Here is a 26,121-nt window from a genome sequence, read left to right on the forward strand (position 1 = left end):
TTTTGTCAATCTAATTATATAAACTGTTACCTTATTTTGATTTTTTTTAATTTATATTTTCTTATTTATTGAAGGAATTTTTATATGTGCCAAACACATATTGGTGCTTTCTTTATTATATGTATTGCAAAACCTTTGCTCAGTCTGTAGTTTTTCTTTTTCTTTTTGTTCATTGTGTCTTTTAATGTATTCATCTTTATCACTTCTTTTCTTTATGGCTTATATATATTTTAAAACACACATGTATTTTTTAAGAACAAAATCCCTTCTCTAAATTTTATTCTACATGTCATATGCTTGCTTTATAGGTTTTTAATCCCACTTTGGGTTTTTAATCCATCTATAATCAATATCTGAATAAGGTATGAGATAAATATCCAATTTTATTTTTCATATGTGCAGCCAATGGACTCAGCATTCTTCCACTGATTCACAGTGCTACCTATATCATATACGAAATTGTCAAGTATACATGTGTTGTTTTGAATGTCAATTTAATTCCATTCATCTATTCTATCTCTCACCTCATATTTATTTGTCTTCAAAATTAGCTGCCTATTCTTAGCATTTTGCTGTTTTTTATCAATTTTTGGTATTAGTTTTATTAATCAAAATTGGTGAGGCTACGCTCTATAAGCAAAAAATCCTCATAAAATTTCAGTGGCTTAAAAAAAACAAAAAAAAAGTGGCTCACCTCTCAGTGGTAAAGCAGGGATCTAGGATACTTCATTTGTGGCCTCATGGACATGTCAGTGGGCCTCAAAGTTGCCTTCATGGATATCATTTCCTCTCATGTTCTATTGGGCTAGTGCTAATCACCTGGCCAAACTAACTGTATGGAAAGCTTGGAAACGTAAAGGTACATACTTTCTGCTAAACATACAAACATTCATGCAAAACCTACTGTGATTTTTAATTCTATTTCACTGAATTTATAGATTAATTTTAAGAAAACTGATTTTTTTTTTTTTAATTGGGGAATACTAGGGAAGAGTGTGTTTCTCCAGGGACCCTCGACTCCAAGTTGTTGTCCTTCAATCTAGTTGCTGAGGGCACAGCTCAGCTCCAAGTCCAGTTGCTGTTTTCAATCTTCAGTTGCAGGGGGCACAGCCCACCATCCCATGTGGGAATTGAACAGGCAACCTTGTTGTTGAGAGGCCGTGCTCTAACCAACTGAGCCATCCGGCCGCTCCCTGATTTATTTTATTTTATATTAATTAAGACTAATATTTTAGAATAGTTTTAGGTTCACAGCACATTTTAGGGGATGGTGCAGGGATTTCCCCACATGCCCTGCCCTGACACTGGCACAGCCTCCCCCACTACCAACATCACTCACTGGAGTGGTGCGTTTGTCACAGTTAATGCACCAACACTGATACAACATAATCACCCAGAATCCAGAGTTTTCATTAATTACAGTTCACTCTTGGTGTTGCACATTTTATGAATTTGGACAAACATATAATGACATATTATAATATCATACGGGATATATTCACGCTTCTAAAAATCTTCCGTTTTCTGCCTATTCATCCCTCCCACCACCTAATCCTTGGAAACCACTGAACTTTTCACTGTCTCCATGGTTTCGCCTTTTCAAGGATGTCATAAAGTTGGAATCATATAGTAGGTAGCCTTTTTAAACTGGCTTCTTCCACTTATTCCCTGAAAATAAGACCTAACTGGAAAATAAGTCATAGCATGATTTTTCAGGATGACATCCCCTGAACATAATCCCTAATGTGTCTTTTGGAGCAAAAATTTATATAAGACCTGGTCTTATTTTTGGGGAAACACTGTAGTAATATGCATTTAAGGTTCTTCCATGTATTTTCATGGTTTGATAGCTCATTTCTTTGTAGTGCTGAATAATATTCCACTGTCTTGAATGTACCGCAGTTTATTTATCCATTCATTTACTGAAAGACATCTTGGTTTGCTTCCAAGTTTTGGCAATTATGAATAAAGCTGCTATAAACATCCACATGCAGTTCTTTGTGTGGACATAAGTTTTCATCTCCTTTGGCTAAATACCAAGGAGCATGATTGCTGGATCATATGGTAAGGGTATTTTTCATTTCATAAGAACCCACCAAACTCTTCCAAAGTCGTTCACCAATTTGAATTCCCACCAGTAATGAATGAGAGTTCCAGAGCTCCACATTCTTACCAGTATTTAGTGTTGTCAGTGATCTTGATTTTGACCATTGTAATACATATGTAGTGGTACCTATTTCATTGTTGTTTAATTTACATTGCCCTCATGATATATAGTGTGGAACATCTTTTCACAGGCTTATTTGCAATCTGTATATCTTTGGTGAGATGTCTATTTGGCTCATTATTTAATCAGGTTATTTGTTTTCTTATTGTTAAGCTATAAGAGGTTATATATATATATAAATACATATATATAAATATATATATATGGTACAAGATATATGCTACACATCTACATATATATGTAGATATATATATTTACTACAATATATATAAATATATATATATATGCTACAAGAGGTTTTATATATATATATGTATATAAATAATATTATATAATATATTCCCCAAACTGTATTTCATATGTATTCACATATATATTTCATATGTGAAATACAGTTTGGGGAAGAGGGATTTTTTATTTTTTTATTTTTTATTTCTTTTATATTTTTCGGATAGCTGTCCTTCATCAGCTGTGTCTTGCAAATATTTTTTTCCAGTCTGTGGCATGTCTTCTCATTCTTTCGACATCGTCTTCCTTAGAGCAGATATTTTTAATTTTAATAAAGTCTAGCTCATCAATTATGTTTTTTTCATGAATCATGACATTTGTGTTGTATCTAAAAAGTCATCACTATACCCAAGATCATAAACATTTTATCCTATGTCATCTTCTAAAAATTTTATATTTTTATGTTTTACATTTGGGTCTGTGATCCATTTTTTGTGAAGGATGTAAAGTCTGTGTCTAAATTATTTTTTTTTTGCATGTGAATGTCTAGTTGTTCCAACACCATTTGTTAAAAATACTATATTTGCTCCATTGTGTTGCCTTTGCTCTTTTGTCAAAGATCAGTTGACTATATTTATGGGGGTCTATTTTGGGGCTTTCTATTTTGTTTCATTGATCTACTTGCCTATTCTTTTACCAATACCACACTGTCTTGATTACTGCAGCTTTATAGTAAGTCTTAAAATTGGGTGGATTATTCTTCCAATTTTATTCTTCTTCTTTGATACTGTATTAACTATTCTAGCTATTCCGCTTCTCCATGTAAACTTTACAGTCAGTTTCTGGATATCCACAAAATAACTTGCTGGTATTTTAATTGGGATCGCATTAAATCTATAGATCAAGCTTAAAAGAACTGATATCATCATAATACTGAGTCTTCCTATCCATGAATATGAAATTGCTCTATTTATTTAGTAATTATTTGATTTATTTCATCAGAGTTTTATAGTTTTCCTCATGTAGATATTGTGCATTTTTTAGCTTTGTACCTAAGTATTTCATTTTTGAGGATACTAATATAATTATAATATAAATTATATTGTGTTTTTAATTTCAAATTCCACTTTTTCATTGCTAGTATATAGGAAAGCAATAGACTTTTGTATATTACTTTTGTATCTTGCATCCTTGCTATAATTGCTTATTAGTTCAAGTTTTTTGGTTGACTCTTTTAGATTTTTACATAGATAACCATTGTCATTTGTGAAGAAAGATAGTTTTATTTCTTCTTTCCCAATCTGAATACATTTTCTTTCGTATTCTTGTCTTATTGCATTAAGTAGAACTTCCAGTACAATGCTGAAAAGTAATGGTGAAAGAAGACATAAATGATATTTTTTAATATTGAATATTTCTGCTCATAAATTTAGTATATCTCTCTAATTTATTTAGATTATCTTTAGAAAACCCACTCTTATAGAGAAATAGAATTGGCTACAGAACTATAGAGCCATGGGTGAATGGGATGATTTAATTTTGCACATTTATATTCCCTCCATAAACTTTGATAGTATATCAACTATATGCCAAGCTATGTGTGCCAAGACCAAACACTAAAATCACTAAAAGTCTATTTTCTCTAGCTTAACACTTTTGATGATTCCTGTACACTTTTACATATGTTCTAAGAAACAATAGATTCTGTCTTCTGTATGTAACCATTTTGCCTTTATTAAATTTTCTTAAAAAATTAGGTCACTTCCTTCAAAAGTATCTTTGAAGTTTGCAATTTTATCACCTTTTCAATCCATAACATTCAGTGTTTCCCTTATTCATAGAGGAGAATGCAGCAAGAGTTGCTAGACCAATTGCCTGCTAGGGTTTCAGAGGTTTTCCCTTGTGACAGTAAAATGAAGGCAGTACTATAAACGTGAGAAGCCCCCTCTAATTGTTTTCTGGGAACCAGAGAATTGGTCCAATGAGAGTGACAACATTGGTTATTTTTTATTAATAGTAACTTGAGAAAACAAATCCATATGAATTATTGCTTTTTTAACAGACTAATTTTCATGCTTTTTACATAGTACTAAAAAGTCATTGACTATAAAGGAATATTAGTTTTACCTAAGGTTCAGAATTTAAATAAAGATATCCTATGCAGCAACTATGCAACTAACAACATTGTCTCTAATAATAAATTTCTCCAAGAAAGGACAATGGAAACCAAAGGAGGTGCATCCTTTGTTATTTTTTAAATTGTTAGGATGACAGTTAGCAAATGAATACTCAAGACTATTTCAGTAGTCTGAAAGAATTAATTACATACCCCAGCTCCTAAAGTTATTGCTAGAAAATAAATTATACAGGAAACCCAGCTGGTCAGATATTTCTTCACAAAGCAAATGTATTTTGGGAAACATTTTATTGTGGTGTGTGTGTGTTTGTGTGTGTGTGCATGTGTGTTTATGTGTATGTTTGAGAAGTGTAGCAAAGGAATGGATGATAGATGGATATTCTCCTGAAATAATTTTATATACTACTATCCTCACAGCATATTACCTACATCTGCTGGTAAGCACCTGCATTATATGAAGCCACAACAATGATATCCTTTGACTTTCCTGTAGTGGAGTATATTTTTCAGTAAAATTAAAGGACAACTTCCGCTCCAACTATAGTTCTGAACCAGCCCCCATATAACAGTGGTATTGCTCAACATTTTGATCCTGCTCTAACCAGCCCTGGCTTTTCTACATCCTAATTCCATCCATGGAAAAAGGGCAGGAAGGTAAAGAAGGAGGGTAAACTTTGGAGGGGAACTGTGGAAGTTCTGTTGTTTCCCCCTACCCCCTACTAGATGAGGGAGGGATTTCCAGGTAAAACTCGGCTCAGTCGTGATTCCATGCTGAGGTTACAACTGGCTGGGCCTCTTGGGCCAAATTCAGGACAAATTTCAAGACATGGGCACGTGTGGGAAACGTTTAGAACTTTTAAAATTATTGTAAGTCATTTATTGATTTAGAGAAACTAAAATTACTACATAGCTTGTATTCACCAGTTTAGAGACTTTATGGTACACTGGTAAAGAGTTGAAAACGAAGAAATGATTACCAATAAGTATATTTTAAGATAAAGAGTGGACCTTGAAATGGAGACACCCAACTTAAATTTTTACACCTATAAAAACAACTAGAAAAAATAACCACCAATCAATCGTCAAGCACCAAGAAAAGAATGAAGGAGAACAATAATCAGCCTGCCTCAGTAGACTGATCTAACCTGCTTCCTTGTTAAGAAGGTCCTAGTTGACTGAAGACTGTGCTACAGTACTGCCGCAGCAACATCTTTCAGAGATTAATTTGAATGCCAACTAATTATTTAGTCTGATCAGCATCTTTGTTGATGACATTAGAGCAAGTGCCTTCTGGGTAGTAATCTTGTCTTTCTGGGTAAACTCTAAAAGATTCACCAAGCATGATGAATCCCAATGCCCACCCTCTAAACAGGGGGGGAATGTAGGTAGTGTTTAAGGACTCCACTTCATGATGCTTACTTTAATAGTGTTTTCACATGGCCCAAAACAGAATCCAGATTGACACATAGAAAAATACTTCAATCTGTGAGTCACTGTAGCCACAATTTGTGGAAGTAAACTGAACTATATTAGGTTATCCTATGGATTTCCCAACAACAAAATATTAGCAAGCAGTCCATTGCATGGCAAATATAATTTCAATAAGGCAAAACAGGCAATAGTGTATGCAAACTAGTTTTTTTTTTTAAACTAGAACTTCTTATTCTCTCCAAACAATACAGTCACCAAAAAACTAACAAATGAATTAGAATTTGCTATCATTTAGCTGGGGAACTCTGACTAAAATTCCAAACTTCCCTGAGTCCTCATTTTTCTCATTTCTAAAATGAAGGTGTTAAATTATTAGATAATTTCTAAAAGTCAATATAGCACTAAAACTCAATGGTTCGTGAAGATAAACTGGAATTATATGCTTCCCATTATGCCTATCTATTAAAAATGTAAGTAATTGTAGGCTAAGTAGCGAATATTTAATAACAGTTATTTCTAAGATCTTGAGCTGAGGAAAACAGACAGTATATAAAGAAGTGGTTACCAGTATACAAATAACATTTCTATATAAGTTAATAGGTGGCCAAAAATATACCTGTGGTCATTAGAAAGATAAGCCAGTTCACTTTTTGGAATAAAATAAGCTGTGCTGCTATTTTTGGTGTGTTTTGTTTTGTTTTCCTTTTCAAGGGGTTTTGGAGAAAACAGGCCAAGAATTAAGGGGCTTTTAAAGAGAATGGAGCTTAACCTAGAGACCTAGCCATATAAATAGAGCTACAATATATACCTAAAGTTGAAATATAAAAGAGGAAATAAAAAGTTCCAGTATCCTAGCAAGAGAGCAATAGTAGTAAAGCTTCGCAGAACATCTGAGAAATTAAGCAAGAACATGAGCTAAAAGGACAGCTGGACAGCTCAGCTGGTTAGAGCGTGGTGCTCTTAAGAACAAAGTTGCCGGTTCGATCCCCACATGGGTCACTGTGAGCTGCGCCCTCCACAACTAGATTGAAACAACTACTTGACTTGGAGCTGATGTGTCCTGGAAAAACGCATTTAAATAAATAAAAAGGTTTGTTTTTTTTTTTTAAAGACTAGAACTAAGAACAAATATAAGTAAGTAAGTAAGTAAGTAAATAAATAAATAAATAAATAAATAAATAAATAAATAAATAAATAAAACTACAGAATGCAATCACTTGGAACTTGAGGAAAAGACCTTAGAAGATTATTTTCCCACAAAGGAAAGTTATCCCATGTTTATAACATATAATTCTTAAGAGATGATTCCAGAATTAGTAAGTACAAATAAACTTTTGATTATGTTCAAATATTCTCAATTGTTAAAATGTCTCTGCATTCACCTTACACATCACATTTCATCGGTTTTGTAAATAAAATTTAAATTCCTCATACATAATGGCACCCTAAAATACTATCCTTTTCCTTAAGGCAGAGAAGCTATGCTATTATCTTTCATGTAAGGACTGAAAACATTTTATTGCCCATTTCACCTCCTTTTCCTTCGGTAAGTAATCAAATAACAGTAGAGAATATGTTTCAAGATTAGCCCAACCCAAAATATCTTTGGTTCAAAGCTAGTTTCAAAGGGAATTGTAAACCTGAATGAAGCAGCTCATGACCTTCTTTATTATTTTTTTTATTAGTTTCAGGGGTACAAAACAACATAATGATTAGACATTTACACCCCTCACAAAGTAGCAACCCTCCCAAGTCTACTACCCCTCTGACATTGTATATAGCTATTACAATGTCATTGCTGTACTTTACATAGCGTGGAAAAAAAAAATATATATATATAATTATAATTGACATTCAATATTATTTTATATTAGTTTCAGATGTATAGTGCAGTGCTTAGGCATTTATATAATCTATGAATTGATCCCCCCCAATAAGTCCAGTACCCATCTGACACTATACATAGTCTTTACAACATTATTGATTATATTCCTCATGCTGTATTTTACATCCCTGTGGCTATTTTGTGACTACCAATTTGTACTTTCTAATCCCTCACCTTCCCCCATCCCCCAACCCCTCTCCCATCTAGCAACCATCAGTTTTTTCTCTGTACCTATGAGTCTATTTCTGTTTTGTTTGCTCGTTGATTCTGCTCTTTAGATTCCACATATAAGCAAGATCATATGATATTTGGCTCATGACCTTTAAAACTAACTTCTGAAATGATAGCTTCATGCTTCGTCAGCTCTTTTTAACATAGTGAATTAAAAGGCCTGGTTAAATCACCTTGGAGGGACTATTTAAAAGTGAATAGAGGCCTTTTACTTTCCAACTTATTATCCTTCTTTGAGGAAGATTAGGAGGAGATACCAGATGGTTAGCTGTCCATCCATACTAATCTTAAAGGCAGTCAAATGTCAAATGATGCATACTATTATTAAATTCTTTTGTGCATAGTGTATAAGATATTTTGAGGGTCACTAGTAGACTAATCACAGCAAGTAGCTAAAATACTTGTTGTATTGCATTGTACTATATTTATTATCCATAAATAGGGTCATGTGCTAAGTTGTATTCAATTATAATAATGACGCTAATTGACATAAGTAATAAAATAAAAATAAGCACCCAAATAAAAGTTTTAGTAAGCTATTATATGAACATTAAGAAAATGATGAGACAAAAAAATGCAGTGCTCTCACACTAGAAAGATTTTTTTTTTTGAAGTTCCTTAAACCTAAATAGGAAGGTTTCTCAGTGCCACCAAACACAAGTCTGAGAGGCTGCTTTTAAGTCTTTTAAACATGTCCTTATCCTTCCATTCCCAGTAATTTCACCATAATTTACTTCCTCCCAGAAATATTACAATAACTTAAATAATTTTCCTCCTTACTATTTAAATCACATCTAGTGCATTGCACCAACCAATTATTTCTCATGACATGGTCCGGCTCCAAATCTTAAGCTGCATATCCTGTTACTGACAGGCTATACCTATAGGTCCAAATCATTCCCTTGCAGAATCATTCTGGATTCTCAAGTGGTTTCAACGTGGGTAGAAGAAAATTCAGAGCCCAGTTCTCCTGAAGCCTCAGTAACTAACTAGCAATCCGAGCTTGAGAAAGGCATAATAGGTCCGTGCCTCAAATACAACCTAAAATTGACTTCCAGGTGATGAAACTCTGAATCTGTACAACACTTTGGCAGGCAGAAAGCGGTCAGCTGGAGATCCGAGGATTTAACTTATTCTTAAACAGAACTCGGACCAATTTCTCCTGGCGTTAGCCCTGTTTTACACTTACTTTCAGAGGTACCTCTGAGCACCAGCTGAAGACTTTTGGAGAGCTATGAAGTAAGCTATGTATGTCTTGGCTTTCCAAGCAGTTACGTTAGGATTTAACATTTTTAGGACTGCTAGATTAGTTACCAGTTGTCCATCTACATTTTGGTTTCCAAAATTATGTTACTGTTATCTCCTCTTCTGATATTTGTCCTTTTGTCTTCCTGCCTTTTTTTATTTCTAAATTTTCTTTGACATTCAATATTGTTTTATATTAATTTCAGGTGTACAGCCCAGTGGTTAGACATTTATATAATTTAACTAGTGATCCCCAACTAGCATATTCCCCTGACATGCATTATACATATTATGCATACTTGACTATATTCCCTATGTTTTACTTTACATCGCCATGATTATTTTAGAACTACCAATTTGTATTTCTTAATCCCTTCACTTTTTTCACCCTGTCCCCCCAACCCCTTCCGTCTATCACCCTGATAAACCTAGTACCCATCCGACACCATATAGTTATTACAATATTATTGACTATAATCCTTACGCTATTCCCTATGACTATTGCCATGACTATTGCGTAACAACCAATTTATACTTAATCCCTTCCCCTTTTAAACCCAACCCCAAGCCCCCTCCCATCTGGCAACTATCAAAATGTTCTATGTATCTATGTATTTGTTTCTATTTTGTTTGTGTGTTTATGTTCTTCTTTAGAGTCCACTTATAAGTGAAATCATATGACATTTGTCTTTCTATGTCCGACTTACTACATTCAGCGCAATACCTCTAGGTCCATTCATGTTGTTGCAGAAAGCAAATTTCATTCATTTTTATGGCTGTGTAATATTTCATTGTATATATGTAAACCTCTTCTTTACCTATTCATCCATTTAGGGACACCCAGGTTGCCTTCATATCTTCATTATTGTAAATAATGTTGCAATGAATATGGATGCACACATGTCCCTTTGAAGTATTTAGTATTTTGTTTTTCTTTGAATAAATACCCAGAGGTAAGGTTATTGGGTCCTTCTTTGTCTCTTGTTACAGCCTTTGTTTTGAAGTCTATTTTGTCTGATATAACTACTGCTACTCCAGCTGTTTTGCTTGTTTGTTTCCATTTTCATGAAATATTGTTTTCTGTCTTTTTACTTTCAGTCTCTGTGTGTCTTTCATTCTGAAGTGAGTCTCTTGTAGGCAGCATATGTATGTGTCTTGTTTTCTTATCCATTCAGCCACCTTATGTCTTTTGATTGGAGCATTTAATCCATTTATATTTCAAGTAATTATTGATAGACCTGTAGTTGTTGCTATTTTATTACTCATATTTTTGATTTTTTATTTTTTTTGTCCATCTTAAGAAGTCCTACATTCCTTTTCCTTGTCTGGTGCGCTCTTTATCTGTCCTTTGATTCTACATGATAGCCTTGCTGGGTGGAGTAATATTGGTTGTAGGTCCTTGCTTTTTATCACTTTTAATATTTCTTGCCAATCTCTTCAGGCCTACAAATTTTCTGTTCAGAAATCAGCTGATAGTCTTATGCGAGCTCCCTTGTAGATAACTAACTGCTTTTCTCTTGCTGCCTTAAAGATGCCTTTTTTTTTCTCCTTTAATCTTGGCATTTTAATTGTGATGTGTCTTGGTTTGGGCCTCTTTGAGTTCCTCTTGTTTGGAACTCTCTGTGCTTCCTGGACTTGTATATCTATTTCCTGCATCAGGTTAGGGATGTTTTCAGTCATTATTTCTTCAAATAGGTTTTCAATTCCTCGCTCTCTGTCCTCTCCATCTGATACCGCAACAATGTGAATATTGGTATGTCTGATGTTGTCTGAGACCCCTTAAACTGTCCTCATTTATTTGGATTTTTTTTTTCTTTTTGCTGTTCTGATTAGGTATTTTTTGCTACCTTATCTTCTAAATCGCTGATTTGATCCTCTGCTTCATCTAATCTATTGTTGATTCCCACTGCTGTATTCTTCATTTCAGTTATTGTATAATTTATTTCTGACTGGTTCTTTTTATGCTTTCTTTCTCCATTTTTATGTTTCCTATCTCTTTGTTGAAGTTCTCCCTGAGATCTTTGAGCATCCTTATAACCAGTGCTTTGAACTCTGCATCCAGTTGATTGCTTGTCTCCATTTTTTTAGTTCCTTTTCTGGAGCTTTGTTCTGTTGTTGGGAAAACATTTGGGAAATGTTTCTTGTCTCCCCATTTTGGCTGCCTCCCTGTGTTTGTTTCTATGTATTAGGTAGGGCTGCTATGTCTCCCAATCTTAGTAAAGTGGCCTTATGTAGTAAGTGTCCTGTGGGGCCAGTGGCTCAGTCTTCCTGGTCACCTGAGCCAGGTGCTTCAAGTGTGTCACTTTTGTGGGTTTTGTGTGCCCTCATGTTGTAGTTAAGCCTTGGTTTCTGTTTGCATATTAATGGGAGGGATTGACCCTTGGGCTCAGTGATTGTGAGGACTGGACATGACTATAGTGGAAAAACTATGGTACAGGGGCTGACCCTACAGAATAGTATTCACTTTAGGAGAGCTCTGGTGCCTATTCAGTGTACTCTTTGGGTGTCTCATCCCCTTTGGTGGCTGGGTGATATTCCAACTTGGTCAGAAGCTGGCCACTGAGTGTGTCAGTCCCCAGGTCTCCTGGGAAAAGACCCGCTGCAGGCCAAGTTCAGCTGCAGACTTTGCATTACCCAGGGCCACCTGGAATGAACCACAAAGCAATCCACAGATGACTGCCATCTGTGTTGCGCTTGGAGGTGCCTGCTGAGGACAAGCCACGAACAAAGGCCGACTAACTGTCACTAGTGCCGGGCTTAGGGTTGCTCAGCCAGGTGTTGTGATATGCCAAAGGCAGATGCTGCTTGTTTTGTGAACTTTTACGAGATCTTAGGAAAGACTGCAGGATGGGCAATGGCAGGCTGTTTGTATGGAAAAGCCACTAGAGGCAGAGTGGGTGTGCTTGAAAGTTGGGTAGCATAGGATCTCAGAATCACCAGGGCAGGATGAATTAACAGTGTTAGCCAGTTTGATGAAGTCTCAGATATGGTGGATGCCTGCTTCTGTATTCCAGGAGCGGGTAGGGCTCAACAAAGAAACAATTTCTAGTGCGAGCTTTCTGTCCAGGAGAAAGCTGCCCCTCCAGACCTTGCTCTGAAGCCAGACAACTCAATTCCTCCCCATATGTCCCTGGAACATTTTGAGATGCTGCCCTAGCATTCAGACCCAGTGATTCCATTGGTCTATGTGCAGGCCCTTTAAGAGGAGTGCCTGGAACTGCAGCAGCCCTCCCTATCCCTCAGCCACAATCTCTGTTGGTTTTCACAACCAGAAGTTAAAACTTCTCTGCCTGGCACTGGAACCCTGGGGTGGGGAGCCTGGTGTAGGACTGGGACCTGTCTCTCCTGGAGTAGGGAGGGAGGCCTTTCACAGCAGCCAAGATATCCCTCCCAATTTTTAAAGGTCACACATGTGTGGGATCAGCCCGTTCCATGTCAGCCCGTTCCATCAGCCCGTTGCCAGCCAACCTGTCTCAAGGTGGCTTCTTCTGTATGTCATTAGTTGTGTGCCTCAGTTCAGCTATACTTCAGGTAATTCTCAGGATGGTTGTTCTGCAGTTTAATTGTAATTTTGATGTGGTCATGAGAGGAGGTAAGCACAGCATTTACCTCCTCTACCATCTTGACTGGAAATTGTAATGCCTTTTAAAAAAGCTGCCCTTGCTATTAAGAGTATTTCAGAAAAGAGTGGAAGTAAATATGCATGTCCAACTTACCATTACTAACTAGAATTAAGTTTTCTTAAACTTGTTTCAGAAAAAGTATGCCGTGAGGGCTAATTCCAGCAGACCTGAAATTGGCCTAAGCATGGTTACTAAAATAAAAAATGTACCTGCACAGGACTGACACCTGATTAAGGCATGAAATGTACTAATTAATAGTGTTGCTTTAATCCACATTAATTCCAAAGAGTTTGGGGGAGGTTTGCAGAAGCTGGTCAGCACTGTTGGTTGGTAACAGTGAGATGGATGATTTGCACTTGGTCTCCATGAGACCCTTACAGGGCCTGCAGTTGGAGCTAGTTATGTTGCAAAACAACTTGCCTACATGACAAGGTCATCTTAGCTGAGAATTATTTCAGCTCCTGGGCTCCAAGGTATTTTGACCTAAGAGATATTGAAGGTCATTGAGAGGACATGACTGCCAGTTGTCCTGTGAGCTGGACTCAGGCAATCAGAGGCTCCTCATCTCTTCCTTGTCTTTGAAATCTACGTCCAGCCCACTATTTAGTACTAGGAGCCAGTTTCAAGGACCCAACCTTGAGAAAGTAATGTGTTGTTGAGACCATCTGGACGGTATATGTGATTGAACCCATTTAAGGTCTCTATGTAAACTTTAAGATTGTGGCAGGTGAGTGAGGCGATCTACTAGTCTTGCAGCATCCAAGACAAGGCAAGCCTCATATGTAAGTTCCCATATTAAAACTACCACTCAGTCTGAAGTGGTCTACCTTTTCCTTGTCCTCCAGGTATGGGGGCCAGTTTCAGGTTTCACCCAGGGAGCTCTCAGGGTTGGGAACCAACAAGAGAGAAAGTACATCTAGTATGGTCTTTATTAAGGAGAGCAATTGGAGCTGGCACTTGCCCTTTGCTGAGTCTTTGCTGTGAAATAGCCTTTGGATGTGACGCATATACTTAATTACATGTTGTTGCTATATTTCACCATTTTTTGTGCAATAAATTGTAGATTTGCATGTGTTGCCTTTTTGGATCCTGTGACTCTTCTCTAGCAATCTAACACTATTTAACTGCCCCATTATTGCAACAGATTGACCATATAATTTTACATTTTCATACAGTATTGCATAGATGATCACATAATTTTACATTTTCATAATATTGCTTCAGGATTTTTTGCACAACAAGTCAGTGTTATATCTACTAGGTAAAAATTATTTTTGTTGGCTTCAGGTCCTAAAAAATAAAAGCCTTAGGTATGAGTAAATTAAAACATGCCATTTTTAATCTGAACCTCCCCACACCCACCCAGAAACTTTAGCAACAATAACAAAAACCAGCCAGCAGCAGGCGGCAAAGTTAAGCACATATTTCTGGTGCCATGTGGACAAACTATAAATGATTGATTACTCATAATTATTATCTTGACATTACATCATCTATCATATATTAATGTGTCTCGTACTGTGAACTGAATGTGATGAACTGAAGCAGTCATAACAAATAAAGAATTCCAAGGATGTAGATTTTCCACCTGCTTACATTCCTGGATAGCTTTACAAACTGCTATTGTCAATTTCAGCTGTTAGGCTAATGTGCAGGAAAAAAGAAACATAGGTGTGGTAATTCTGGCCCATATCCATAGGAATTTCAATACCTATAGCGATAACTTGAATTGCATTTTGAATCATTAGTATTTACTCTGAAGCAGGGTACTAGAGCATTTCCAGCCAGAATAGTGTAGCCAAGTCTTGCACCTGCTGAAACATTACTCATCAATCACAGTTACATGTGAGCCACGAAGTAATAAGCCACCATGAATAATGTTGGTGGCCAGGATTGTTTCTATCAGGCTCCCACTAGCAAAACAGTATTATCAGCCATATTTCAAAAAGGAATCAGGCAACTGAGCCAATGTTAAATTTTGGACTTAAAGTATAACTATGGAGCACCAGATCCCAGATGCCATAGGCAAAGGACAAATACAACTTCTCAAATGAATGAAAGAAAAACCTAAGGGTTTTTGAATGTCTACCAAATGTAAAGCACTGAGCTAAGTGCTTATATACAAAACCTGATGAGAAAAATACAATTATTCCCATTTCATGAATGTAAAAACTGAGGCTTAGTTGTATGAATGAGAAGATATAGATTGTAAGTAACTGGCTGACATTCTCACTGCTTTGAAATGCCATGAGTAGAATATGCAGACATGTGTGCACTACTGCAATGTGCTCTTTCTCCTGCATCACTTTCTCTCCTAATAAAGCTCTATTACTCTTTTTTCCTTTGTCTCTACATGCTCACTGTTAACATCCCCTCTGCATTTTCTAAGTTTAATGTCGCTGCCTTTCTTGTTCAGTTATTGAGTTTCCTAATAGCCTGGCATTTCAGCAAAATAGCCATTCATTCATTCATTTAATCACACATACATTAAATAAACATTTTCCGAACACCAATCTATTTAAAGTGGTAGAATAAATGCAGTCGCATTTACAGACATAAGAATACAGAGGCCTTGACCAAGGATTTTCTAGGATAGAAAACAATCTGCTTTTAGGGTATATTTTATCACTCGAAATGAGTCTTTCGCATATCCAACATGCATGCCACACAAAGTTTTACATACTTATATACTCACACCCTTAAATTTTCTTTCCTTTGCTAAATTATGACCTTTGTAACACCACTTGGTGAACAAATATTTCAAGCTATTGAGCGTGGGGCTACCTGCCTGCCTGTGTCCTCACAAAAATTACACTTTTGTCTATGCAGCCTTGATTGTTTGAGCAATCATAATAATGTTTTATTGCTCTTTGCCTTTATTTCATTAAAAATGACCAGGAAATAGAAAATAAAGCTACTGTTTTGGAAATAATACAATTGAGACAAACTGGAAATGGTTAGTCATGCCAAAAGTGATGAATCCTAAGCTGATTGGCTTTGTTTTCAATTGTGAAGAAAAAGAACACAATGCAAAGCAGGAAAAAAGAACCACCAGATTTCTATCAGTGAAGATTTTGTCTGAAAGCCTCCATTTAGTGAGAGATAAAATAAATAAGCATTTAAAATTATAAGTTTAAAAATCAAGGTTTAAGATCTTGCCCGTGATTTGGATTCAGAGGGCCTTCGCAGTCCCGCAGAGCTGTAGCCACATAGTGGTTCCTTTACAGAGAGGAGAAAACCGGGAGTGCACACTTCTTTTGATAAATTCTTCAAGGAAGTTGATAAGAAGCCATCAAAGTGAGCAGCAGAAATATTTCAGAGGCAAGGGAATCTAATTTTATAACTATAAAAATTTCGCAAATGAACTATTTCTGTAATATGTCATGCAATATTAGTGTTGTCTTTTTTATTAAAATGCATATATATACTATATAGCACATATTTTTGAACTTGTAAGCACATTACGTTATCCCCAGATGGTTCAATCGAATGGAATTAACTATATAGGTCTTACACTGGAGTCTTCGAAAGACAGTCAATTCTTCATGGATTGTTTTATATAACCATCTCTCTTCAGAAACAAACATCTCTAGATGCAGTGTACTACTGCTCATGGGTGGAGTAGATAGTTAGTACTTAGATCTTTTTTCAGTACCTACAAGGAGAATTAAATTTGAAACTATTCAATTTAACTTTTAAAAATAAGAAGGATAGAAGTAACAGTTACCTTGAAATTAACTCTGTAAGTGTGTTTCTTTTATTGTTTTCAAGTCTATTACAATAAAATAGCTTAATAGCTTTGAATGCCAGTGCTCTGGAAGATAATGCAATCCTATAAAATGGCATTTTATCATCCTTTAACAACGTAAATACTTGCCATAAAAAATATGAAAGTAGACAAAAATTACCATGTCCTTAGAAGCACAAGGATACAACTTTAGTTTTTCTACTTTTGGTCTGTTACTTCTTTAACCTTCTGTCACCTAGTCAATGCTATTGTGTATATAAAAGCTGCAAAATTATCTATCATGTATAGGAAAAAATATAGCACATTGATGCATTTAAATAATTCTGAATGTCAGATTTTTATGCAGATGCTCTAGGTAAGAAGTGACAGAGAGAGAGAGAGAGAGAGAGAGAGAGAGAGAGAGAGAGAGAGAGAGAGAGATTGTCCTAACACTTTGAGGAACTCACAGACCACATAGCCACGGAAAAGTGCCTGGTTATGAAGTACATACTTAACTGTTAATAGAATGAAAGAATGAACAAACTAATGAAAATATCACCTCTGTCATTTAAAGAATTGACAGTAGAAGATAAGCTACAAAAGAGACTGAGGTTGAGCAACCAAATCCTAGGGGAAAACAAAACAAAACAAAACAAAACGGGATGCTGCAGTGTCTTACACACCCAGGAAAAGTTTCTGAGTGAGAAAGGAGTGGCTGAAGATATTGGATGACTCCAAGATTTCAAGCAAGAAATGGACCAACAAGTGTCCCGTGTATTTAGCACCTTGGATGCTAATGTTGAAAGGTTTGACAGGTTTTCAACTGAGTGATAACTACAGAAGTTGGATTAAAACTGGTTGAGAAGTGAATGGGAGTTGGGAAAATAGACCCAAGTTTAGATTATCACTTTGACAAGTTCAAATAGTGAAAGGAGAGAGAAAGGGTGGCAGTTAAAATGAGTTCTGGGATAGGCAGGTACTTTGTTTCTGTTATTGTTTTCAAGATAGAAAGAAAATCTTTAAATGCACATTGAGAGGCACCAATAGAGAGGGAGGTTAAGTTTCCTGAGAAAATATGAAAGAAAAATCTTGACAGCAAAGTGGAGGGATGCTTCTCCCACCTTGACCTAGTTAAAGGATCAATGGATTTGTGGAAATACGCAGGAGTTTTATTAGTTGTGGTGTTTGGATATTGAGGTGATCCTCCCTTCCTGACTTTGATTTTCTCTGCACATTGACAGGAGATGTTAGAAGCTGAGAATTGTAGGAAGATGGAATTCAATGCTGCATAAGGAGGTGTTGTAAGAGACAAATAGATATCATATATAGTAAATATTCAGCTTGATGGTTTAAGATAATTAATAGTCGGTATGCTAAAACCAATCACTTTATATATATTGTAACTTTTTTTTTCAAAGACTATGTTCTGTATAAATGAAATGCCCAGAAATTTATTTTCTCTAACAGGTTTATAAAAACTAATTTTTCAGTATTCATTTCACTTCAATAAATATCCTTCTTTAGTTTTTAACTTTGTGATTATAATACATTTAACAGATTTCAAGTGTCATATTATCATATGTTAACACAAAATATTCCATATTTAAAAAGAATGCATTAAAAACAATAAAATACTGAGGAATAAATTTAACCAAGGAGGCAAAAGATCGGTACACTGAAACCTGTAATACTCTAGTCAAAGAAACTGAAGTAGATACAAATGGAAAGATTCCCCATGTTCATGGACTGGAGTGTTACAATGTCCACACTCCCTGAAGTCATCTATAGAGTCAATGTAATTCCTACCATATCCCAATGGCATTTTCACAGAAACAGAAAAAAAAAAAAATCCTAAAATTTGTATGGAATCACAGCCCTAAAAAGCTAAAGCAATCTTGAGAAGGAAAAGCAAAGTTGGAGTTACCACACTTTCTGATTTCAAACTACATCATAAAGCTATAGTGATCGCAACAGTTTGGTACTGTCATAAACACAAACATATAGACAAATAAAACAGAATGAAGAACCCAGAAATAATCCCCCACATATACTATCAACCAATATTTGACAAAGGAACCCATTATATTGAATGGGGAATGGATAGTCTCTTCCATAAAAGATGTTGGGAAAACTGGATAATCACATGCAGAAAAATGAAATTTGACTCTATCTTATACCAGTCAAATGGATTAGTAATTTAAATCACAGTCTAAAACACATAAAATTCCTAAGAGAAAGAATAGGGAAAAAACTCTTTGACGTAGGCCTTGGCAACAATTTTTTGGATATGACAACAAAAGCACAAATAACAAAGGCAAAAATCAATAGATGGGACTACATTCAACTAAAAAGCTTCTGCACAGCGAAAGAAACAATCAAAAATATGAAAAGGCAGCCTACAGAAAGAAAATAATTGCAAACCATATATTTGATAAAGGGTTAATATCCAAAACATATAAAGTACTCATACAAATCAATAACAAAAACCAAACAATCTGATTTTAAAATGGGCAGAGGGACTGAACATATATTTTTCCAAAGAAGACATACAGATGGCCAACAGGTACATGAAAAGATGCTTAATATCACTAATCATCAGGGAAATGCAAATCAAAACCACAATGAGATATCCCCTCACACTTGTCAGAATAGCTATCACAAAAAAGACAAAGGATAACAATAGCTAGTAAGAATGTAGACAAAAGGGAGCCCTCTGCACTATTGATATGAATGTAAATTGGTATATCCACTATGGAAAACAGTATGGAGGGTCCTCAAAAAATTCAAAGCAGACCTGCCATATGATCCAGCATTTCTGGATATATATACAAAGGGAATAAAAACAGGATATCAAAGAGGTATCTGCACTTTCATATTTACTGCAGCATTATTCACAATAGTCAAGATATGAAAACAACCTAATCGCCCGTCAATGGATGAAAGGATAAAGATGTGGTATTTATATATGATAGAATATTATTCAGCTATGAGAAGAATAAAACCCTGGCATTTGTGATAATATGGATGGTCACTGAGGACATTATGCTACGTAGCATAAGTCAGAGAAAGACAAATATGTATGATCTGACTTATATGTGGGATCTGAAAAGCCGAACTCATGAAAACAGAAAGTAGAATGGTGGTTACCAGGGGTTGGGGGTGGGAAAATGGGGAGATGTTAGTCAAAGAGTACAGACTTCTGGTTAGAAGGTAAGTTCTGATGCACAGCATTGTGATTACAGATAATAACACTGTGCTATACACTTGAGAGTTGCTACAAGAATAGATCTTAAATGTTCTCACCACAGGAAAAAAGTTGTAATTATGTATGTGATGGAGGTGTTAGCTAACATTCTTGTAATAATCATTGCAATAAATAAGAGTATCACATAAACATGTTGAACACCTTTAAGTTACACAATATTATATGTCAATTATATCTCGATAAAGTTGGAAAGAAAACAAAGTATGATCAAGTAAGTCAGAAGACAAGCCACAGACTGGGAGAAATATTTGCAGAAGACACATCTAATAAAGGATAGTTATCCAAAATATACAAAATACACTTATAACTCAACAATAAGAAAATAAACAACCCCTTAAAAAATTGGGCCAAAGTCCTTAACAGACATCTCACCAAAGATACACAGATGGCAAATAAGCACATGAGCAGATGCTCCACATCATATGCCATCAGGAAAATGCAAATTAATATGAGATACCACTACACACCTATTAGCATGGCCAAAATCCAGAACACTGACATCAAATGCTGGCATGGATGTGGAGCAACAGGAACTCTCATTCCTTGCTGATGGGAATGCAAAACAGTACAGCCACTTTGGAAAACAGCTTGGCAGGTTTGTACAAAACCAAACATACTCTTACCACATGATCCAGCAATCACACTCGTTGGTATTTACCGAAAGGAGCTGAAAACTTATGTCCACACAAAAACGTGCACATGGATATTTATAGCAACTTTCTTCACAATTGCCAAAAAACTGAAGCAAACCAAGATGTTCTTTAGTAAGCGAATGGATAAACTGTGGTACATCCGGACAATGGAATATTATTCAGCGCTAAAAAGAAAGGCGCTGTCAGGCCATGAGAAGACATGGAGGAACCTTAAATGCATGTTACTAAGTGAAAGAAGCCCATATGAAAAAAGCTACATACTGTATGTTTCAACTGTACGCCATCAACTGTATGCTATTCTGGGAAAGGTCGACCCATGAAGACAGTAAAATGATCAGTGGTTGTGGGGTTGGCGGTGGGAGGTGGTAAGAGATGAATAGGCAGAGCACAGAGGATTTTTAGGGCAGTGAAAATATTCGGTATGGTATTATAATGATAAGTACATGCCATTATACATTTGTCCAAACCCACAGAATGTACGACGCCAAGAGTGGACTGTAATGTCAAGTATGGGCTTTGGATGATTATAATGTGTCAGTGTATGTGCATCCTGGGTAAAAATCTGTAGTTCGGGTGAATAATGTTGATAATGGGGGAGGCTGCTTATGTGTAGGCACGGAGGGTATATGGGAAATCTCTTTACTATCCTCTTAATTTTGTTGTAAACCTAAAACTGCTCTAAAAAAGCAGTCTTTTTCTTTTCCTTAGAAAAAGTCATATGAAGGTCTTGGCTTAATTTTATTCTTATAATTCTAGCTTTTTCTCTATTTTTAATGCATGCTAGCTTTTCGACCTGGGTTCATTTTTCTTTTCAATCTTTGTAATGATTTCGTTTCTGCCCCAATTAACAAAATTCATTAAAAAGATGTGACTATGTTTTGTTTAAGATATTTGAAAATAAGGATTATGTTTTATGGTGATTGATGGATCTAAAGTTAGAAATCTTCATTTTAATGTATAAAGCAAACCCTAGGTGAATGCTATTCTTCAAGAGCCATTACACAGGCATAATGCCCCTTCCTGAATTGCTTGATTCTCATTTTTCCATTTAAATGTTTTCAACTTATTTTTTTTTAAAATATGCTGTTTTCTAAAAATATAGCCAAATAACATCAGTTTATAATCTATACAGAAAACATTACTGAAAGTGTTTTGAAAATGTTTTTATGCTCAAATGTATTAGGGTGAGGATGTTTTGAAGAAAGGAAGAACAAAGAAATAATAGTGGAAAGTGTGAAGCCTAGATCTAGAGGACCATAGGCTGTCTTTAAAAATAGCCCAAGATGTGGACTGTATAAATTAAGAAACACTTAAACCATTCATAATATCAGAACACTCTTCAACCTAACTGGATAAGGCAGGTGTTATTGTGTTTCAAAAATAAGACAATCCGAAGGGTATAATCTTTTTGTTATAAGATGAATAAGTTCTGGGGATCTAATGTACAGCCTGGTGATTATAGTTAATAACACCGTATTGTATAACTCAAATTTCATAGATCTTAAATGTTCTCACCACACACAAAAAACATGGTCTCAATGTGAAGTGAAGGATGTGTTAATTAACTTGATAGTGGTAATCATTTCACAATGTATACATATATTAAATCATGTTGTACACCTTTTTTTAAAAAAAAAAAAAAGGAGAAGACAAGCAACACAATATTCTAACAGATCTGGGTTCAAAGTATGAAACCTAAGACATGTAAGTAACGAAGTCCCTTACTACTGAGCCACAGTGTTTTCATCTGAAAATGGATTTAATGCATCCACATTGTAGCCTGTTGGGATCTGATGGTAACTATAACAAAGGGTGAGCATATGGCTTTGGCATACAGTAAACACTCAGTGGCATAAGCCAGTATTATTAATCATTAAAAGACTTTTCTTTGTGTATGACAAAGTACCTATATCCGAGGGATTACAAACCTCGTATGTATTATGTTTCTTTATGCCCCTCCTTCAAATGATAAGGAGATAAGTTTCTTCATTTGAGTTCCAACTAAAGAGAATATGCTTCTTCTTTTTTTTTTATTTTGTCCTTCATGTCAAAAAGTTATTAGGCTAGTGGTATTATTCTTGTAAGAGGATTCTTAGAAAGTTCAACGTATGACTTATAGAAATTCTCTGTGCTCTTCTATTTTTTAATTACAGTGGACACTGTTTACAGAAACGTTATCATCACTTGTATCTTTGCATGGGTATTTAATAACTGAAAACCATTTCAAGCTTTTGCTGCATTTGTGCATGAGTACCATGTCCAGACCATTAGGTCAGAAGACTAGAAATGTTTGCATGCAGACCTGCCTATTGTAGAAATGAGATCAAGGCTTTGGGGATTAATGGCAGCTTCCCTCTAATATGCTCCAAACAGACAACATGAGCAAAAGGAGGTCAACCTTCAGTTTGCCCTAACCATTATTATTCTTCACAAAGAATCCTAAAACCCATCACAGAACAAGGCAATGACATTTAATGCTGAATTCTCTAATGCCTGTTTGACCCACCTAAGGCAGCTCTGGAAGTCATCCTTCTTCCTCACAGCTATAAGAAGTGGCTCAAGCTCCTTTGAGAGCCAAGTGACAAAAAAAAAAAAAAAGAAAGAAAGAAAGAAAAAAAGGTGTTCCTGACAGGAAATGGCACCCTGCAGGATCCAACAGGCTAGAGCCTCCCAGCTTCCCAGGGACCCCGCTGTCCTGTTTGCAGCTGGCTTTCTGCGGCTGATTTTCAGCCTGTCAGAGAGACTTTTCTCAGCTTCCATGCAGACAGGAGTCTGTAGGCCAGGGCAGCTGAGCATGTCTCCCAGGGAGGCTGGCGGAAAGCCCAGGCACCTCAGGGAATCCAGGAGATTGGAGAAGGAATTTGTTTCCTCTCCTTAGCCAAGGACTACAGTTGGCTTACATTTCTGAACCCAAATTGGATAATTAATACTAACAAATATTAAACTTAAATAATTATGAAATCTTAATGAATATTTTTAAAAAATACCCATCTTTTATAGAAAATCGCTGCAGAAACGTAAATTGGATTGTTTTTAACCCCTCCTAAACATCAAATTTCTTAATAGGATAAGGACCTATTTGGAGAGTGGAACCAACAGTGAATGACTCATTCGTCTCAAAAACAATAAGAAGAAAATCCTATTTTATATCTAGATTTGCTTAGGGAATGAAACTTGTATAAATGTCTGCTACTATTTGAGTTGCAGCTGTCTTTTTTTCTTAATGTAAGTATCAGAATATTAAAGTTGCAAACAAATCAAATACATAGTGTAATAATTTTGGTATTGGATAGACCTATAATCAACTAGTGATGAGTATGCTCACAAAACTTTCAGCCAGTTTTATTCTGCTTCCAATAATGAATTTTTGGTCTTTATGTTGGAATTGAGACTATTTGCAATGTGAAAACTCACCTTGTGGGAATTCTGATATAAATGTTCCCATTTTTCAAATGAAATCATCTCAGGATTTAACTTATACACTTTGCTTAGGGAAAAAAAAATCCTATCATTTCTTCATGCGTAAGAAGCAGCAACCTTTTGCAAAAACATTGTAAGATGCATTGATATATTTTACTGTAATTGCTGTGACGAAAGTTATCCTCAATTATCTGACTTTCTTTTTTCCTCAATGCCTTTACTTTGAGACATGAGGGAAAAAATCTAGTAGGCACACATTAAAAAGACAGACATGATCACAGGTAAAAGCAAAGACAATCTATCCAGAAGGCTTTAACGCCTGTCAGCTTGAAGCTGAAGTTCTGAGAATGACCTGTTGCAGGGCTAAAAGTAATGGTAATCAGTATTCCTCTCCTTCTTCTTCACCTTCTCCTTCAACAGAATCGACACCAACCTCCTTATAATCCTTCTCAAGGGCAGCCGTGTCCTCACGGGCCTCAGAAAACTCTCCTTCTTCTATGCCCTCACCCACGTACTAGTGAACAAAGGCACGCTTGGCATACATCAGGTCAAACTTGTGGTCCAAGCGTGCCCAGGCCTCATTAATAGCTGTTGTATTGCTCAGCACACACACAGCTCGCTATATTTTGGCCAGGTCTCCATCAGATACCACAGTAGGAGGCTGTTAATTAATGCCAACTTTGAAGCCAGTGGGACACCAGTCCACAAACTGGATGCTGCGCTTGGTCTTGATGGTGGCAACGGTGGCATTGACATCTTTGGGAACCACGTCACAATGATATAGCAGGCAGCAAGCCATGTGTTTGCCATGGCGAGGGTCACATTTCACCATCTGGTTGGCTGGCTCAAAGCACGCATTGGCGATCTCTGCTACAGAAAGCTACTCATGGTAAACTTTCTCAATAGAGATGACAGGGGCATATGCGGCCAGAGGGAACTGGATGCAAATTTCAGGTTGATCTGGAATTCGGTCAGGTCAACATTCAGGGCTCCATCAAATCTGGGGCAAGGAGTGATGGAGGACACAATCTGGCTAATAAGGCGTTTAAGGTTAGTGTAGGTTGGGCACTCAATATCAAGGTTTCTACGACAGATGTTGTAGATGGCTTCATTGCCAACCATGAAGGCACAATCAGAGTGCTCCAGGGTGGTGTGGCTAGTGAGGATGGAGTTGTAGGGCTCAACTACGGCTGTGGAAACCTGGGGGGCTGGGTAAATGGAGAACTCCAGCTTGGATTTCTTGCCATAATCGACAGAGAGACATTCCATCAGCAGGGAAGTAAACCCAGAACCAGTTCCCCCGCCAAAGCTATGGAAAACCAGGAAGCCCTGAAGACCTGGGCACTCAGCCAGCTTCCAAATTTGGTCCAAGACAAGGTCAATGATCTTCTTGCCAATGGTGTAATGCCCCTGGGCATAGTATATTGGCAGCATCTTCCTTGCCTGTGATGAGCTGCTTGGGGTGGAAGACCTGGCAGTGGGTGCCAGTGCAAACTTCATCAATGACCGTGGGTTCCAGGTCTACAAACACTGCCTTGGGCACATGCTTGCCAGTGTCTGTCTCACTCAAGAAGGTGTTGAAGGAGTCATCTCCTCTTCCAATGGTCTTGTCACTTGGCATCTGGCCATTGGGCTGGATGCCATGTTCCAGGCAGTAGGGAACTCCCAGCAGGCATTGCTGATCTGGACACCAGCCTGGCCAACGTGGATGGAGATGCATTCACACATGTCTACGGGTTAGCAGGCGCAGGTAACAGAAGTAGACAACAGACACCGGTTACTGTCCCTGACAAGTTGAGAGTCAAGGTAAGTAACGCACTCTGACTTTTGATGTTTTAAAGGAATTCCTATATATACTGGATCGCAAATATGAAATATATACACCTAATATTGTGATGATGTTATTCAAGGATAACATAAAAGGCTTTGTTTTGAAATTCAAATACAAGGGTAAGCTTCTTAATTAAGGTTGTACGAAGTGCACAGACCCTCTTGGTTTGGTGCTTAGAAGGTTCACATGCTTTTAAATGTGTTCTCAAATCACCCCCA

At 36.5% G+C, this 26,121-nt stretch overlaps 1 protein-coding gene and 1 pseudogene across 5 annotated transcripts in view; both read right to left on the bottom strand.

The window, feature by feature from the left end:
- The window catches only part of B3GALT1 (beta-1,3-galactosyltransferase 1), a 513,038-nt gene that overhangs the window by 459,624 nt on the left and 27,293 nt on the right, over positions 1-26,121 (bottom strand). The gene's annotated exons all lie outside the window — the stretch shown is intronic.
- Positions 24,452-25,806, bottom strand: LOC117026316 (tubulin alpha-1B chain-like; annotated as a pseudogene).

The sequence above is a fragment of the Rhinolophus ferrumequinum genome, chromosome 8 (genome assembly GCF_004115265.2).
Source record: "Rhinolophus ferrumequinum isolate MPI-CBG mRhiFer1 chromosome 8, mRhiFer1_v1.p, whole genome shotgun sequence".
NCBI lineage: Eukaryota > Metazoa > Chordata > Mammalia > Chiroptera > Rhinolophidae > Rhinolophus > Rhinolophus ferrumequinum.